At 40.6% G+C, this 13,656-nt stretch overlaps 1 long non-coding RNA gene across 1 annotated transcript; it reads right to left on the bottom strand.

The window, feature by feature from the left end:
* Nucleotides 1–266: 266 nt before the first annotated feature.
* On the bottom strand, nt 267–6,524 carry LOC141144772 (uncharacterized). Its single transcript, XR_012244463.1, has 2 exons — nt 5,903–6,524; nt 267–2,692 (listed from the first exon to the last, which is right to left on the bottom strand). It is a non-coding gene; the product is annotated as an uncharacterized lncRNA (long non-coding RNA).
* Nucleotides 6,525–13,656: the final 7,132 nt, after the last annotated feature.

Raw genomic sequence — 13,656 nt, 5'->3', positions numbered from 1 at the left:
GCTGTGTAAAAGTCTCACATATGTGGTATCACCATATTCAGGACGAGTAACAAAATGTGTTTTGGGGTGTAATTGCAAGTATGCCTATGCCATGTGTGAGAAATAACTTGTTATTATAACAATTTTGTGTCAAAACTCACCATGCCTCTTGCTAAATACCTTGATTGTCTACTTTCCAAAAATGGGTCATTTGGAGAGTATTTTTACTGTCCTGGCTTGTGTCGGTAAAATTCCATTCTCTCACTGATCAGTCAACTCCGGTCATGTTGATTAGAAGACAGATTTATTACAAATGTACCGGTACATTTGGATGAACTCTGTTCACAGCAAGGAAATTCAGCAGAGTCACCCAGAACCCATTTACACATGTCATTTTATAACAGTATTTGGCAAGCTACCATTGGCTAAGGCACACTGGTGACTCATGGTGCATCGTCAGCTTTATTGTCAAAGACAGTGTCCTTTACACAATATGCCCTAATATGGTAAACTTGTGCTAGTTCTTTAAATATTGTTGTAGGTGTTGGTCGGAACTAAGCAGATTGCATAAACAATAAGTCAGCACCATTTTAGCTAGAAAAAAAACATATAAGGAACAAGGCAAATGTTGATATCACTTGTAATTCTTTAAAATATTTCTTATCATTCCCTCCTCTGATATCTATATTTGCTTCCCCAATTTATTACTTCAGTGCAGGTCCGTTCCACAACTGGGTTTTCGGACCTTAGCAAGTCCTTGACCTTGGCAAGTCCAGTCCATTTCCCAAACCAACCTTCAAGCCAAATTGTGAATGGATCATCAGTACTTGAGTTTTCCGCTAATTCATTCGATAAAGCTGTCAATCCTTCGAGGGCTCTAGTCACAGTTCCTCCAGGAGCTGTAATGTTAGAAATAAAAGGTGCACCACATACCACCAAACATTTTACTGAACCCTCCTCTTTCTGCTAGGACCATATCTAATGCCATCCTATTCTGCCATGCCGTCAGAGAGGTAGGGGCTAATTGCTCTGTCAATCCCTTAACTGCATCCCTGGTGTAGTTTACAAACCTTTGTTGGTTATATATATAGTTAATCCAGTCAACATTTTTTATTTACTGTCACCCACCAGAGAAGAGACTCAAATCCAGCTGCCACTTGATTCCTAGCTTTGAACTCGCTGGGCACTCCACGCGGAACCCCAATCTCATCTATATAGATCTGGGGGTCAAAAGACCCCGCAGGAGAGGTGTACCTTCTGCTCCTCCGGTGACCCGTCTTCCAAGGGGACTCTGACAGTAAGCGCAGAGGCATTGCCAGCTGTACCAGGACACAATCCCCTCGGGAATTGGCTGGGATGCTCGCTCTGAGCCTCTTGTCTTCGCATAACCACCAGACGTCCGCCCTCTGGGTGTTGTGCTCAACCCAGTTGTCACCCTCTCCCTTTACTATTTTGTTAATCCTCTCCATGCAGTAGTCATCCGGTAAAGACCCCAAATCTTTGCCACTCTCATTCCCCGGAAGTGCAAAACAAGTAAAGTTGCCAGGGTATGCCGTGACAGCAGGGGGTATCTGAGGTCTCTGAACCTGGGGAAACAATAAACTTAATGTGTGACAGGGAGTGTTGGTGTCAGGTTTGTATGTTTTTTGATATAGCTTTAGCATACACTCTAAACCATCTAGATCTGTATTGTTATTTAAGGGAAAATGCACTGTTAGCAGTATAGATTAACCATTCAAGCCATTCATTCTTATCCTGGTATCCTGTTTCTAATGTTATAGCTTCTTCCACTGTGAGATTGGTGAATCTCACTGTGGATCCTAATACCTCTACTTTAAGTCGGTCCTCATTATCTAATTCTTTCTTCTTGTTTGTCTCATTCTTTGGTTTGACTTCAAGAAAGAATTTTCCCAAAGGGTCAGTTCCTGATATCCAAGCTCCTACATGTTATAACCTCTGATCTTCTAGTTTTGGGTCCTTCAGGGAAATCAATAATATATTGCAATTCTTTGATTCTGTACAGGGAGAGTGGGCCGCTTTAGTTATGGTTAATCTATTCTTTAAATCTCCTGCTGCTGGGATCTCATACCCCCACTCCTGGGCTGCAGTTGTCCACATGCCTGAATCCCAAGTAGTACACCCGGTAGTTCCAGCCAGGTAGCACACGTATTTATCTGCCCAGGTCAGTTTACTTGCTTCTACCTTATCTCCACAATCTGTCATCTGGCAGAAATCCACCTGTATAGTACTGGTGGTTCCTTCAACAAAGGTGAGGTTCAATGCTCTTCCTGTCTCTTCCCAATTGATTGGTTCCACTATCCTCCCGTGTCTCCTACCTCCCCGTATAGAGGCCTCTCCTAGAGTCACCAATACTCCCACGAGGAAAAAAATCCCTACCATCCTGTCTGAAGTGAGGGGGGCCTAGATAGGGCCTTTTCTTCACCAAGGTTGAGACAAGCAGACCTTTTATCTGCCTCCCTTTGTATTTGGACTTTCCCCCTCCTTCAGTCTTTCTGTCCCTACTCTGCCTATATTTACCTTTTTACAGTGGGATTGGTGAATCCAGGTAGTCCTTTCAGCAATTCTTACTGCAGTGGGAGTAGTAAGGAGTACTTGATATGGCCCGTCCCACTTAGGGGAGTGCCAATGCTTCTTTTTGATCACCTTGATGAGCACCCGATTTGTACTTTGTCTTCTCCTATGGGCTCTCCTTCTGGAATGGAACACTCTTGGTTAATTTGTTTCTGTTTTAATAACCTTGACATGTATTCTGCTAAGGTTCTTTCCCCTTCCTCTGTGTGGGTTTCATTTGGTAATAAAGGTATTTTATAAGGTCTACCATACATCATTTCAAATGGACTCAGCCCCTCTTTAGTGAGGGTGTTGTGCATGCTTAAAATAGCTAGTGGGAGACAGTACATCCAATTTTTCCCTGTCTCTTCCATAGCCTTTTTTAGCTTGCTCTTTTATATCCCATTATGTCTTTCTACGAGCCCTGCTGGCTGAGGGTGATATGCACAGTCGTTCTTTTACTTCTATACCCATCACTTCTGTTAGGTGTTTTATAGTCTGATTTACAAAATGTGGACCCTTATCGCTATAAATCTTCTCTGGTATCCCAAATCATGAAATGATATCTTTTAGTAAGGCTTTGGATACTGTTAAGGCGTCAGCACTATATCTCTACCCATGTGGTCAATGCATCAATGATTTCCAAACAATATTTCTTCCTTTTCACATTTGTCTAATTCAATAAAATCCATGCAAATGTGTTGTAATGGATATTGCGGTGTGGGGAACTTCCCTTTCCGTGGTCTTATGCCTCCCTGAGCATTGTGTCTTGCACATATAATGCATTGAGAACAAAAAGGTTTTTTTAGTAGTTTGTGAAACCATAGGCTGTACATACCTTATTTAACATCTCAGTCATCCCCCTGTTTGACACATGAGTTACTCCATGTGTCAATACTACTGCATACCTAAATAAGGATTTTGGCAATACCAGCTTTCCTTCAGGTGATGTGTAGATGTTATCTATTATTGTGCAACCTTTTGTTTTCCAATATTGTTTCTCCCCAGGGGATATATTCTGCTGTATATCAGTAAGGACTGTATGATCTATCTCTATGATTTCCTGTTCTGTCATGTGTCACTTCTGCATATCCAGTTACACTTGTGCCATCTGGATTTTTCGTACTGGAGCCATCAACAAAAAGTGTCATGTCAGGGTTAGATAACGGTACTTTCCGATATTGTTAAGTGAGGTTGTCATAAAAGTATTGTCATACAGGAAAGGTGTCATGCTGGGCTCAAATGTATGGACCAACGGGGCGCGGTCAGTATTGAATACCCAGAAATCCAAGCTCTACAAAAATTTGTCATGCCCAAAAAAGACATCATTTGTTTCTTTGTTTCTGGCTTCAGCACCTGGTGGAGGGCTCAAATTCTCTCCTCATCCAGGTGTCGACCTTCTTTTGAGATATTATACCCTAAGTATTTGACCTGCTGTTACCACAACTGGAGTTTAGTTTTATTTACCTTATGCCCTTGGTATAACTGCCTGGTTAGCAGCTTGTAAATCCTGTACCATTCTATTGCAGGGGCTATACCCTCCTCTGCTTCCTTCTTAAGGGGGTATCTCCTTCATCACCTTGCACAAAAACTTTACTTTCCCATTTTTTTTTCCATCACTTTCAAATACTTCTCAGAATGCTTAACATATTGCAAAACATTTAAAACTGATGCAGTTCAGTAAGTAACCAAGTTTTTAACAATGTAATCCTTATGATCCTGTTTTAATCTATTAACAAAAGCTATCTTTAGCTGTTGTTGATATGCACTATTCACATCCTCAGCTTCGGGGAGCTCAGAGAACACTTTAAAAACTTCTTGTAGTTTATTTAGATAATCACTGACACTTTCCTTGTCTTCCTTTACAGTCATATTAATCTTTTGCCAGTCAGTTCGTTATACCCATCGGAGATTGCATCTCTGATAGAAGGCAGTCAATCTATCTGTCAAATCTTTGCTATCAAGGGCCAGTGGTTCCCCTCTTTGTTGAGGGGGCACTGTGTCTACACAAGGGTTCCCAATTTCCCTTTACTGATACCCAATCTGATCCTAGAACCCTCCTTAAAGCCCTTTCCACTTCGACCCCGTTTAGCCTATAACTGTTCCTCAGACCTTCCATATTTTCAATGATTTCTGGGGCCCCAAACTTAGGATGTTTAATATGCTCAGTAGCCTTCTGCACGTCACTCTCAGTCCATGGTTTAAAAACAGACATAGTTAGGGGCTGACCGTTTTGTCTGTCTCTTTGTCCACTAGGGGCAGTTGGGCTTGGCATTTCTCTTTTGTTCTCCTTCTCAAACTAGTATTCCACCATTTCTAATCCAAACTTCTTTTTTTTTTATCTTTGGGTCACAGTTAGTTTACCATTGAATCCCAACTTCCTTTCCCACTTAGCACAATATTTAACAGATTTTGGTTATTTGCTATGCATACATTTCTTATCTCCTTCTAATGGGGAAACTATTCCCCATGTCTCTGTTTTTTTCCTTGAGTTTAGAATACAAGACTGGTAATTCTACTCTCGAACTTTGCCAGAATCTATATAAAACAGCAAACAAAGTCTAAACTCTCCAAACAGGAAATAAACATATATATATATATACATACATACACACATATATACATATATATATATATATATACATACATATATATCTATACATACACATACACATACATACACACACACACATATACATAAAAAACAACTTATACCTTTACCTTATTTACTACAAAGTACAGTTGGTCAAAACAAACAGTATTCTTAACGTTCTGATCAGAATTTTTTTTTTTTTTTTTTACACACACAAAAAGAGGAAGTGCACTTAGGTGTCCGTGAGGAGGGGGGGAAAGGAGTGAGTGAGTCCAGTTTTTTTTTTTTTTTTAACCACAAGTTTGCAGCCAGACAGATCATAAAGCAGGCCTTTTATCAACCTGTAAACCACCAGACTAGCAACCCTTGGATCACAGAAAAGCAAAAATATAAGACTCCCCACACAAAGTTAGCAGTAATGTTAAACATGAGGAGGAAAGAGCGAGAGTTAGTCTCATGATTTAACAAATGCAGCAAAAGGAACAGTGCAGGAAATATTGCTCTCGAGAGAAAAAGAGAAAAACGATCGATCTATGGGCCACAATCATCTATCATCTTTCGGTACCTTCAATTTTTTTAATCTGTCTTAGACAGCGGGCTACGTCTATTTACCATAGGCAACGTCCCCAAGTGCCTCTGTCTTCGGCCCCTGTATCACTTAGATCTTTTATACAGTGCTGGCATACTTAATAAAAACCCAAATCACCTCAAGTAGAAGAGAAAAGAAAAGAAGAGAAAAGAAAAAAAAATCTGTCTTACCTTTCACAGACTCGGAGGACTGGATCAGAAGTCCAGGAGTAGAAGTCAGGTGTGGATCCCGGAACCGACCAGCCTCTTTTTACCACTTAACTTGAGTGGGAGGACCTAGGTCTCGGCGAGAAGGATTCTGATACTCACCGATATTTTGGACGGAACCGTTCGATCCACCACCTAATCCTTACTTCCGGCTCGAAAGGACCATGATGTCGGTAAAATTCCATTCTCTCACTGATCAGTCAACTCCGGTCATGTTGATTAGAAGACAGATTTATTACAAATGTACCGGTACATTTGGATGAACTCTGTTCACAGCAAGGAAATTCAGCAGAGTCACCCAGAACCCTTTTACACATGTCATTTTATAACAGTATTTGGCAAGCTACCATTGGCTAAGGCACACTGGTGACTCATGGTGCATCGTCAGCTTTATTGTCAAAGACAGTGTCCTTTACACAATATGCCCTAATATGGTAAACTTGTGCTAGTTCTTTAAATATTGTTGTAGGTGTTGGTCGGAACTAAGCAGATTGCATAAACAATAAGTCAGCACCATTTTAGCTAGAAAAAAAACATATAAGGAACAAGGCAAATGTTGATATCACTTGTAATTCTTTAAAATATTTCTTATCAGCTTGTTAGTGTAGCAAGAAATGAGGCTATCAGTGCATCAGGTGTAAACAATTTTCAATGATTGGCACCATAGCTTGTAGACTTTATAACTTTCACACAGACTAAATAATATACACTAATTTGGGTTATTTTTTACCAACTCTATTCCTGTAATTGTCAGGGTTGACCTGATTAACTGGGCTAGTGGTTCAATGGGGAGGGCAAATAGAAGGGGAGAAAGTGGGCAGCCCTGATGTGTACCTCTTTCTATGTTAAAGGGATCAGATTTATAACCAGCGTATTTGACATATGCACAGCTTTTGTCGTACAATGCGGTAATCCATTGTATAAAGTGAGGACCGAAAACCCCATTTCAGTAGGGTGTAGCGCAGATGGGGCCAGGATACTGAATCGAAAGTGTGACGGAAGTCACTTTTGGGCACAGGGTAACTGAGAAAATATATCTTGGATTACTTAAAATGGGACAGTAATATTTGTCTACAATATCTTTCAGGATATATGTAAAGACTATTCTTGGCTTGTTTGATTCTGAACTCAACATATTAGTTGAGAGAGCTGATCACTGTTTGTATTGTTAATTGTAATTAGCTCCTGCTATTGTGAGAAGATGTCCTTTAATTATACTAATGTGTGAAGCTCGGTGACAACAAGTCTGACCTGTTGTGAAATCCTGATTAATTATACAATGCCCAGGAGGGCACGGAGTTACATGGGCTGCTTTAAGGGGTTAGTTAATTAGTTCATGTTAATTCTGTTTCTGGTTACAGTTGTATTGTTAGAGTAATATGAGCAGGAGGGGGGACCTCTTTCTCTACTGTATATAAGACTGTATACTGGTTCTAATAATAAAAGAGTCTGATTCTGTTTGACCCTCCGTACAGAGCCTCATCTTGTACTTGGGGGGGAAGAATTATTCGTATGAGTTACTTGTTCTGCTGATTGGAGTGTTCAGTAGCTGCCTTTGTGTTCGGAAATGGAATGTCCTAAACGGCTTTAACCCTTTTCATACTCGGGGTGTCATTACAGAAAGCTTTCCGAATATCGAGAGAGAGAAAGCATGCAGGAAAATGACATGTTCTAGCTGCGCGTGCAAGGAGAACAGCCTGGCGTACATTATCACTAGCTTGGAAAACTGGTATAAAACCCATGTGATCACGATGTATAAGCTTGCTGATGATTCTGTTTAATCTAGTGACCAGGATTTTGGCTAGGAGTTTAATATCAATGTTTAAAAGGGATACGGGGCAATTTTTTTTCAAGAGGTGTCCAGTTCCTTGTCTGAATAGGTGGCCTTTAAGTATTATATTAAAAGCTTTGGTGAGGATGGTCAAGAGGATCTCTGAGAAGGTATGGTAATAGATGGCTGAGTAACCATCTGGGCTTGATCTTTTATTCAATTTCAATTCTTTAATTGCTTTAGAGACTTCCTCTACCGTAATGGAGTCCTCAAGTTGGTCTTGTTCAGTTTGGGATAGCACAGGGAGATTCAAATGGGAAAATAGGGTGTCAGCTTCAGAAGAGCAGAATTCCTTCTCTGCTGAGTATAAGGAGGCTAGGTGAGTGCGGAATTTGTGCAAATATTTACTGGGTTACTAGTGAAGATGTCATTGGATGTCTTGAATTGGATAGGTTTAGTGGGTTTATTTACACATTTAAGCATGCGTGCCAGTTGGGTGTCTGGTTTATTGGATTTCATGTAGTATGTGTGTCTAGAGTGGCCAAAGGATTTATCAGCAGATTCAGTGAGGAATAGGTCATATTCCAGGCGGGCTTTGTCTAATTTTGTTTGTGGGGTGGGGTCGAGGTTGAATGCTGTGTAGGAGGCATCGAGGTTGAATGCTGTGTAGGAGGCTTGGAAGTCAGCCTCTAATTTATGTGCCAGGTTCTTGCGTTCGCAATTGAATAAGGTAGATTGTTGTTGGAACGCACTGTGTAGGACAGGTTTATGTGCTTCCCAAAGTGTAAGTGGGGAGATATCAGGGTTAGTATTTAGGGCTAGATAGTCTTTTAGGGTGAATTCAATGTTGAGTCGATGTGACGGGTGTTTGAGCATGGAGTCGGGGAGACACCAAGTAGGGTCGTGTGCTTTAGAGATGGGTGCGGAAAATGAGGTGAGAGCTGCACTGTGATCTGACCGGGGTATAGGTATAATGGTCAAGAATAGGATCACAGGTACCATACTGGCAGTGACAAGAATATGATCGATACATGAGAAAGTTTTGTGTGGGTAGGAATAGTAAGTATATTGCCTTTTGGTTGGGTTATTTTCATGCCAGCTGTCGATGTGATTGTGTCGGGTGAGAAGCTGAGAAAGGGATAATTTAGTAGGACTGGGGGACAGATAGTAGGGGGATTTGTTTAGGAATGGGAGGAGGACATGGTTAGAGTCACCACACATGATAACCGTATCCATCCTGTGCGAAGATACCACTTGCATAAGGTGAGAGAGAAAGGAGGTGGGCTGTTTGCTGTCCATTATGTGTCCTGTAATGATTAGATAGTGGCCTTACAGGTCTTTCATTTTGGCTTTGGAGGTGAATGGGGTAGATCAGTGGAAGGCTATAAGTGTTCCACACTATTTAGTTGTAGCTGAAGCGGTAAAGGTTTGTGGCTAAAAGGAGCTAAACAATTTAGAAGTATAGTGCGCTGTGAGGTATGTTTCCTGCAGGCATACTATATGTGCTTTCAGAGAGTTAAAAGAGCAGAATGCTTTGTTATGTTTTTGAGGTATACTGAGGCCCCGCACATTCAGGGATATAACATTTAGGGGGGCCATGGTAGCTGTGTTTGGGAGCAAAACTCACCAGTGAGTGCGATGCACTGGTCAGACAGGTCAATCCGTGTGGACTTGTAGGTTAAGAGGGGGGACAAAAAGAGTCTAGAATAGGGGAGAAGCATGAGAAACAAAGTAATACAATACAAAAAAATAACAGTAGACAATGTCAAATGGAGGCCGTGTGTCAGAAACCATGAATCAGACTGAGACACAAGTACAGTAAAAATCGCACTAGTTTAGTAATAATAGTAAAAGGTAAACAGAGAAAATGTAGTCAAACATAGCCAGAGTTCAGTAACCGTAATGGATAGTCAGACAAGCCAGGACGTCAGGGAGTCAGGGATCAGCGTACTTCAGGAAATCAGGAAACCAGAGAATCAGCATAGTGGAACAGCAAGCAGGATCATGAACCAGAAGGGACGTCAGCCAAGCAAGTCTTTCACAGGTACACAGGAGAGAGTCTCTGAGTATGGGGATATCACATGTGTGGGACGTTTTGGCAGTCTAACCGTGTACAGGACCCCCCGAAAACCCAACACAGCCTTCAGGCTTTCTAAGGGTGTAAATTTTTGATTTCACTCCTCACTACCTATCACAGTTTCGGAGGCCATGAAATGCCAAGATAGCATAACCCCCCCCCAATGACCCCAGGTGGAAAGTAGAGACCCCAACCTATTTACTGAGAGGCATGTTGAGTATTTTGCAGATCTCGCTTTTTGTCACAAAGTTTTGAAAATTGAAAAAAGTAAAAAAAAAAATGTTCCTTTTCTTTCTTCATTTTCAAAAACAAATGGAAGCTGCAAAATACTCACCATGCCTCTTAGCAAATACCTTGGGGTGTCTTGTTTCCAAAATGGTTCATTTGGGTGGGAGGTTGTGCTATTTTGCCATCACAGGTGATTGGTTTTCGTGGTCCTGTACACGGCTAGTCTCCTAAAAAGTCTCACATATGTTATATCAATGTACTCAGGAGAAGCAGCATAATGCATTTTGGGGTGTAATCTCACATATGCCCATGGAATTTTTGAGCAATATATAATTTAGTGACAACTTTGTGCAAAAAAAGAAAAGTTTGTAATTCACCCAAAACTTGTGTCAAAATTTAAAATATTCCATGGACTTAACATGCCTATCAACAAATAGCTTGGGGTGTCTACATTCCAAAAAGGGGTCATTTGGGGGGGTTTGAACTGTCCCGGCATTTTATGCACAAAATTAGAAGCTTATGTCACACATCACCCACTCTTCTAACCACTTGCAGAAAAAGCCCTTTCTGACACTTTTTGTTTACATGAAAATTTTTTTTTTTTCTGGAAAATTACTTTGAACTCCCAAACATTATATATTTTTTTAAAGCAAAGGCCCTACAGATTAAACTGGTGGGTGTTGCATTTTTTTTTTTTTTTTACACAGTATTTGCGCAGCGATTTTTCAAAAGCAATTTTTGGGGAAAAAAAACACTTTTTTCATTTTAATGCACTAAAACACACTATATTGCCCAAATGTTTGATGAAATGATGAAAAGATGATCTTATGCCGAGTACATGGATACCAAACATGACATGCTTTAAAATTACGCACAATCGTGCAAGCGGCAACAAACTACATAAATTTTTAAAAGCCTTTACAAGCCTTTACAGGTTACCACTTTAGTTTTACAGAGGAGGTCTACTGCTAAAATTACCGATCTGACATTCACAGTTATACCTCATATGCATGATGAAATTGCTGTTTACATACGACACAAGACCGACGCTTGCGTTTGCCTTGGCGCGTGAGCACAAGGGAACAGGGGTGCTTTTTTTTTTCAAAATTATTTATTTTGCTTTTTTATTTTATTTTTAAACTGTTCCTATCATTTTTTTTAATCATTTTTATTGTTATCTCAGGGAATGTAAATATCACCTATGATAGCAATAGGTAGTGACAGGTACTCTTTTTTGAAAAAATTGGGGTCTATTACACCATATATCTCTCCTCTGTTCTCAAAGCATCTGACCACACCAAGATCGGTGTGATAAAATGCTTTTCCAATTCCCCAATGGCACTGTTTATATCCGGCAAAACCTAAGTCATGAAATGCTCATAGCTTCTGGTTTCTTAGGCCATAGAGATGATTGGAGCCATTCTGGTCTCCGATCAGCTGTATGGTCAGATGGCAGAACCACCGGCTGCATTCTCGGGTTCCCTGGTGGGTAAAGTTAAGGCTTTACGTATCGAGGGAGCAAACACTGTTGCTGTCAGAGTAAATAAATAAACTGCTGAAGTTGAATGGTGTACCTGCTAAGCAAATTATGGTTAACAATAAAACAAAGTAACATTACACTATAACAGTAAGACATACCATACCTGCAAAGCAAATACAATAAAACACAGTAAAAATAAAACATTACAGTTTTAAAATACAGTAACAATAGCAAGAGAACAATAGATATAACAATAGAGAGCGAATAATAGAATGGACAATGGAGAGTGAACGTAAGAGAGAGAACAATAGAGAGAGAAGAAAAATAAAACGACAACTCTTTTTAGCTTTGTTTTGTGTTTTTTTAATTTTTTTTTGCACTTTTATATAAACTGTAAACTGTAACTGTAAACGTTCCAGATTAAGGTCTCTCAAAATGTGGTGGCCATCTCATCTTTCAAGACCCTGTGTAAGTGTGCCCTAGGACTGTGTAGTGCTGTATCCTACGCTAATACTCCACTAGTATGTGGTAGCATTTGAAACAGTAACAGTGTAGAGACCAGGTTGGTCAGGACAGGAGGGACGATAAAAGCGGGTGTTATGCCTAAATCCGCATTTTCTACAGACACAACATCTTCTTTGGGGTGTTCTTTGGGCAGGGGTACTAGGGCGAACACACAGAAAATGCCTCTCATGCAACCGGCTCACTGCATTTGCATTGGGAAGTTGGGGCACAGCACCGTCTGTAAAAACAGAAGGGCTGTGATGATCTCTTCCTGGAATTTTAGGAAGGATCCAGTTCGTCCTGATGCTTTGTAAAGCGTTCAGCAGAGCCAATTGGAATAAATATAGACTTTTTTTATACCAACATCTGGCCTTACGGGCAATTAAGTACAGTGCCAACTGGTCGTTGAGGTCCACCCCTCCCATGTTAAGTTTGTATTCGTGGACACAGAGGGGTTTCTCCACAACAGTCGCCATTGGAATTTTGACTGTCGTATCTGCAAGAAGGGAGGACAGAACAAAAATATTCCGATTATCCCTCCACTTAACTGCGAGCAAATTTATTTACATTTCAAGCAGGCTCTCTAAACTAAAGGAGGGGTGTGGCGTCAGAGCCCGAAGATGGCTGCTTAGACTTCATCCCCTGATGAAGTCACATGAGGTGTGACGTCACGCGTAGGGACGAGACAGGCTGCAGATATTGATAGAGGCATACGAGCTCGCCGCTCGTCGGATGCAAATCGCTGTTTTCATTTTTTAATGTGAGTACCTGTTACTTTTAAATAAAACTTATCTGATTAAATGATATTACACTATTGGGACCCTTCCTGCTTTTCATATACCAACCCCCCCCTCCTGCACCTTATCTGAGGGAACCACATCTCGGATCTAGGACGGTGAGGGACGCGCTGGAGCCCCTAGGTGGACACCCCAAAGGCTTAAATGATTACATGCGCTTGCCCTATTACCCTAAGGTAAGGGGCCATTGCTCACCTGTGTGTATGCACACGAAGACACCTATGATGTTACCCATGCTGAGCACTTTAACTGCAACGGCCGCATGCTAAACCGTTGTTGTTACACATTCTAGTTTTATCAAGGACTGTCCGTGTTAGCACTGTTTTTTGCACTTTACTCTTTGGGACATTTATGGTTTACTTTGTTGGATGCTCTTGCACATTTGTCACTTTTTATAGAATATTGGGCACAGACCCATTTGATTGGAATACTTCATTGCACTTTGTCACTTTGTTTGAGCATTGTTTGCACGCAGTTTTTATTATTCCTTTATTTATATGTATTGCACCATATGATTAACGTTGTTTATTGCTAGGTTCACTAAATTGCTAGGAGGTCATACTTATACTCATTCATTCTCACGGCCGTGTTATATTTATTTATTATTTATCGCATCAGTTAATTTTTGCTTTGTAGTGTTACGTATCACGTTTTAAATTAAGGCCTTACCTTACCTTTGTTTTTGTTCAAAATATATGATGTGACACTGAGATTTCTTTTAGGCACATTTTTTTCACACATGTTTGTATAGTGCGGATTAGCGCTGCACCACCTATCTATACTTATTACTCTGAAGGTCAGGTGTGTACCTGAATCGGGGCTAGCAGCTGTTCCAGCTCCAGCCGTCTTCCATATCTGATA

Source organism: Aquarana catesbeiana, linkage group LG05 (assembly GCF_042186555.1).
Source record: "Aquarana catesbeiana isolate 2022-GZ linkage group LG05, ASM4218655v1, whole genome shotgun sequence".
Classification (NCBI taxonomy): Eukaryota; Metazoa; Chordata; class Amphibia; order Anura; family Ranidae; genus Aquarana; species Aquarana catesbeiana.
This window is presented reverse-complemented; position numbering and strand designations above follow the sequence as displayed.